This window comes from Myzus persicae, unplaced genomic scaffold (assembly GCF_001856785.1).
Source record: "Myzus persicae strain clone G006 unplaced genomic scaffold, MPER_G0061.0, whole genome shotgun sequence".
Classification (NCBI taxonomy): Eukaryota; Metazoa; Arthropoda; class Insecta; order Hemiptera; family Aphididae; genus Myzus; species Myzus persicae.
In genome coordinates, this window is record NW_019104063.1 from 1,626 (window position 1) to 7,834 (window position 6,209).

Sequence of the window (6,209 nt, forward strand, 5' to 3'; positions counted from 1 at the left end):
CAGTCAACACTTCCATTTCTCATTGACGCATTGAATTTGTGTCAAGTTTTGTGTATATGACATGTAGTAGCAATGCACCCCAATTGTACGAATCATGATTTAAAGCTTTTAATGCTTTGACAAGTGCCTCAAGCAAATCAGTTAACTGTTTAAGCTTAACGCCCAATTCTTTATTAATTGGCTCCAGATCGAAAATGCGATTCGTATGTGTTTGAATCAACATGAAAGTATTCTTGTATCAAGTTGTAACTAATTTCTATGCAATTTCATAATTTGATGACGACGTTTCTAATTTTTTAATCAATGAACTTGCTTCACCTTCTAATGCATTTCTTAAATAACAAAATTTTTCAATATCTTTTATTAAATTATTGGTGTGTACCAATGAGCAAAATATGTCTTGAAACGTCGTAACCCAATCCTCGAATTTTTCCTTAAATGTAGGAATCTCTAACGGTTTAAGTTTAATAATGGAAAGTTACGATTTTTTGTGACTTCACTTTGATCACCCTGTGTACATTGTCGACTTGTGTCATTTTATCTAAATACATATCTTCAAATGCAGATCTATATTGTAATTGATCATTATTACTAACGTCTAACATTTCGATATTGTTTTGAATTGCATTGAATTCGCTCCATGCTTCACGATTTTTTCGCCTCTTAATCTTAACTGCGTTGTAACGTTGGACATTGGGTCATTCAGAAATGTCTGAAAACGAGTGAGTTGTGCTTTTACCTGTCCACGACGTTGTAATAATTAAAAAAACTTTTGTCAAAGATAAAAAATAATGGCATATAACAAATTATATCAAAATATGTTTGATAAACATTTAACATGTTTAATAAAAGTTAAAAGATTTTAGATACCTTATATTGCCTTATAATAAATTAATCACAGCACATGGTTTAACTTAGATGAATGATAACACTCTATTTATACATTACCCTAAGAAATGAAATGAAAAAACTAGTCCTGTAGTAAAAACTGTAGTTAGGCCCTATAAAAATGGTGTTACAAGATTGGAAGCAACTAATTGTAATATTTACGTATTTAACTAATCCAAATCTTTAATATTGAAGTGAGGTCTATGTGGGAAGTTGAGGAATTTTCTAGTAAAGTATGACTTTAGTAATTTAAATGTATGTTAAGTATTGGCAAATTTACTTTTTGTTGTTGGATGGGGTCGATGGGGAGTATTTAAGATTTTTGACCTACCAAAGTTGATACACAAAATTAATGAAAGACAATTATAGCATGAAATGATTACAATAATTTCTTTTAAAAATTATGTGAAATTATCACGTGAACTTATATTAAAGTAATATTCCTAGTAAAATACGCATTGTAATTATTATCTAATTAAAACAAAAAATAAATAAATCTAAAATTGGTGTATAATAGATGTAAGTAATTATACTTTTTTACCAATGTATTAAATTATATTAAAGTATCTGTATGTCATTTTCCTGTGACATGGTTGAAACACTATTCGTAAGCCAATTCCTCACGTAGCAATAAGAAATATAAAATATAAATAATAATATGCATTAATAACTAATTCAAAATAATAAGAATACAGTTGTGGCTTGGTGTGGCGCGATGATTGGCTGAAGTCCCTAATGGGTGTCAATCATCGGCTGGCGTAGCTAGCATCCGGATGGGTGACCACCTGGGAGTTTAGTGACGAATCCTAGCTCCACATACACACGTGTTACTCGAACCAAACCGAGACCGCTACAAAAGATGCTGTGAGCCATAGTGCACGGTTTATTTACAATCAAATTGGCACACAAAATATTATGTAATATACAATAAATACAAAATAAAAAGAATGCAGTTGTGGCTTGGTGTGGCGCGGTGATTGGCTGAAGTCCCTAATGGGTGTCAATCATCGGCTGGCGTAGCTAGCATCCGGATGGGTGACCACCTGGATGTTTAGTGACGAATCCAAGCTCCACATATACTCGTGTTACTCAAACACAACCGTGACCCCTACAAGAAATGCCATAATTGTCATAATTTGGGCGGTACTAGTTTGCGCACAAATACCAAAAAGACAACTTTTTTGGGCACAAAACTACCACTCGATTGGGAACAGTTGAGCCGTAAACATGCACATGGTTTGCGCACAGTTACCTTTTGGCCTGAACTTTTAATACCAACTTAATAAGTAAATTATTAAAGTACCTACATACATTTTCCTTCTCACTTAACAGACTTAGGACTGTCTATGAATATATTCATAGGTGTGGTTAAAAATGACTATTTCAAATAACTATTTATAGAAAATAATATTAGTATAATATAGTATACATATATAATATCATTTTTATAAGATATATCAATTTAGAAAAACTACTTATATAAAATATTTATTTTGGCGCAAATGATATGTCATTTTTAACAGTTAACAGTTAAGTTAATGAAAAGCCAAAAGTAACTAGTTAAGTTAAAAAGTTAATATAAAATTAACTTATTAACTTAACTTTAACTTTTTAACTCGTTAATGCCCAGCCTTGCATTTTTGCACCTTTGGCGCTTATGTCATATAGCCTAATTTTCGTGTGCGCAAACCAGTTGTACATTTAGGATAACCGTGTGCGCAAATGAGTTCCGATTTTTCAGGTAAAAATTATAAAATGTGCGCAAACAAGTTGCAGCCCATAATTTCCGATACTTTAGGCAAAAAACAATCCAAATTGTTTATAATAATAATGGATTTAATTGAACCGCTAAAAATTACGATTATTTTATTGGTGCCGGTTATTGGCAAAGGAAGGGGAGAAAGTTTATCATGCAAATAATTCTCAAATAATTCCAAAATAAAATTATTTCAATACGTTATTCAGTTGCTTCAAATCTAGACATCTTCCTAGAATTTTTACAAAACATATGAAGCTTAAATAATTAATAAAAATATGTTGCTTTAAGAAAGACTTTTCATCTGAATGTGTTGTCTCCAATTGTTCAAATGGGTCTTACAAGTATGAAACATAGCAGTTATCATTCATCTCCGTTGATTCCAAATAATAATAATCATTCTAATATTAAAACTTTAATTGCTAAATGAGATCTGCTGACATTAATGAGCACTTGTAACACGGCGTATAAAATATTAATACTAACTACAGTAGAAACTCGATTAACCGTCAATGTCGGGACCGGGACAATGACGGTTAATCGAATAGACGGTTAACAAAAATACAAAACAATTTTTCAATAAACGAATAAACCTATATATTTTGCAACGTAATTTTCAGACAAAAATAATAAATAGAATAATAATAGAATAATAATAAATAACAAATAATAATGAATAATAAATACTAATAATATATAATACATATGTAATAACATAAAGAATACCATTCTAAAAAATATTAAACAAAATAATCCGTCATTATCTTCCGTTTTTTTGATTCACGAGCTTTTTGAGCAGCCATATTTCGTATTTTACGAAGAAGTAAGACCAGCAACTTCCACTTTTTTTTTTAATAAAAGATTAATATCGTAAAATATTTATTATTACAGTAGTTGGTTTATTGATGTATTTGGGTAATAATATTGATATACGGAGCACAACTGTTTTTCCGTTATCGCGCCGCCGCCGCCGCCGCCGCCGTCTCAATTAATCCGGCAGCGACTGTAACAATTGGGCGGTGAGCGGTCTGCAATTCTGTGGTTCGATTGAAATATTATATATGCATTTTCCTCTTGAACAGTCCCTACTCCTAGTACCCACTGGTATTCAGTCGGCGTAGTAAGAACTAAGAACATATTGTCATCAGAGGGGGCCCCGTAGCCAAACCGATATTTATTTTGAGACGGGTGTCTATTTTTCCTTCCTCTAATATAAGTGTGCCCACGGTTAAATAGCCAGGTATGATCGCAACCTTGTGATACGCAGGTGTCATGGCCGTCACTGGCAGCGAATATTATCACTTCGATTTATCAGTTAACAGTTATCAAAACCATGTTCAGAAACATGGCTATTTAGCCATAAGTGTCCCGATGAGGCGGCGAGCGGCATGTATTTCTGTGGTTCGATGCTTGCCGGACCGAATGAAATATCGTGTAATGCTTTTCCTCGTTCTGTTGGCTTCTTGTGGGCGCTAAGTATTTGAGAGTAACAAACTTATAGTTTATAAGAGCCTGATTCTGTATATACAACCCTCAAACTTGTGTTGTATAGCTTTCGTGTGGAAAACTCAGTTTTCTTGAGGGTGGTGCGCGCTCGGATAATCATGCGTCGGTCGGTGCTATTGCTATATGGATTCTCGTACGGCAACCGCGTGCAGTTGATACATTGATCTCGCGAGGCGGCGGTCGACATTGGTCGTTGTTGATGAATAAAACTAGATTGCGCCACGTATTTGGTCGCTCTGTTTTATCTCATTACAATATGGTCGACTCGGCCACTTCACTAGCCTAAATATTATAAATAAGGTTTGATAAATGTTATAACGTGTTTTATGTTGTCCGGATGGAGGGCTTCTGATAAAATGTTTGAGATGCCTGCGTCTTGCCTCTTCGTTTCATATGGAAGGCATTCAGTAAAAATGTGTTTAATTGAGAGGGGAGTAGGTACCGCAGAAGGCACAAAGGGGTGGGTCTTCCTTCTTCATCAGATACTGGTGTGTGTTATCAATGTAATCAAAATACGAATTCTATTGATCGCTTTTTCCATTTTTCTTGAGAAGTCTGGTGGAGAGGGCCAAGTGCGGATGGTATTTTTAATTTGGTTTAATTTTGAGGTACATTGTTTCCATGCCCGTTGCCATATGTTGTTATATTATATGATTCTGGTTATGAATTTGGCGTCGTGTAGGATAAAATAATTAAGTCTAATGGCATTAGTGGAGGTTATTGCATGGCGTGCATTTCGTCAGCCCTTTCGTTTCCCGGAATTTGATTGTGACTGGGTATCCATATTAAGGTAATAGAGTAGCCGGTGTGTGTAAGGTTGTAGATCTGGTTCTGGATTTTTCTGGCGATCTCATTTGGATTAGAGATGTTTTCAATACTCCTCAAGGTACTAAGTGAGTCGCTAAGAATTACTGCTTTATGTATGCGATTTGCTTTAATGAGGACTAGGGCAAATGATAGTGCCATTGCTTTGGCTGTGTATATTATAAAATAAAAAAAAAGGGTTCAACTTGATAAGCGGACACAAAAAAAGAAAACCAAAGAAGGATCTTTTTATTCTAAGGGTCCCACTTAACCCTCTGTTAGTCGCGCGCCAAACGGGGGTGATTAAACTAGCACCCCCCCACACTGCCCAACTCGCGCGACTATGTTGTTACAACAGAGGGTTAAAATAAGTCATGAAAAGGTTAGTACGCCTAAGGACTATGGAGAGTTGAAGCTGTGGTGATGATAGTAGGCTAGTGGTAGTATACTATCATCACTGGTCGAATGCATTGCAATGATCTTTTCCTACTAACTACCAAGGTATTCGATATTGTATAAGCATAACAATAAAAGAAAATATATAAATATTGCCAAAAGAAATTAGAACATAATGAAGTATCATAATAAAATTAGCATCCACAGCTTTAAAGCCAGTCGGCTAGCGTTGTACCAGTACATATAATTAATAATAACTTAAATACAGTTAACACTCATTAGTGATTTGTCTATCACAAAAAATTATAAAAATTGATTTAAAAAGTCTAATATATCAAAAAATATTACAAAATAATTATTAAGAAATAATGAGAGTTGAAGGTATGAGGAGTTATTGAAAGTTTTTCAGTATTTATTTATTCATTAGTTTTAATTTAAAATATGGTTCAGTGAATTAAAATTATATTGTCTCGGACTTCCCAATATATTTTCTTCTCACATAATACTACATTGCACTTAATCTATTTTTTTTTAATCGTTCACATTAATTTCTTGTATCAATTACAACTTTCATTCAATTAACACATTATTTTATTGTACTAAGGTAACTTCGATAAAACTCTGATCATATTTTTTCACATTTTCCTTACATTTTTTTTTTTTTTTGATTCTTAAAACCCATTTGCCTGCGGGCGCCCATGCTTCCCTTCGAATTTATTTTTCTATAATTTAATTCTAGTTCAATTATTTATAAACATTTTTTAAATTGTCTTAACCAGTTAGTGCCTAATAAATATTCTTTGTTTCATAATCTAATTATTGTAAATAGAACTTTGAGTTTAGCAATACTGATATAGTA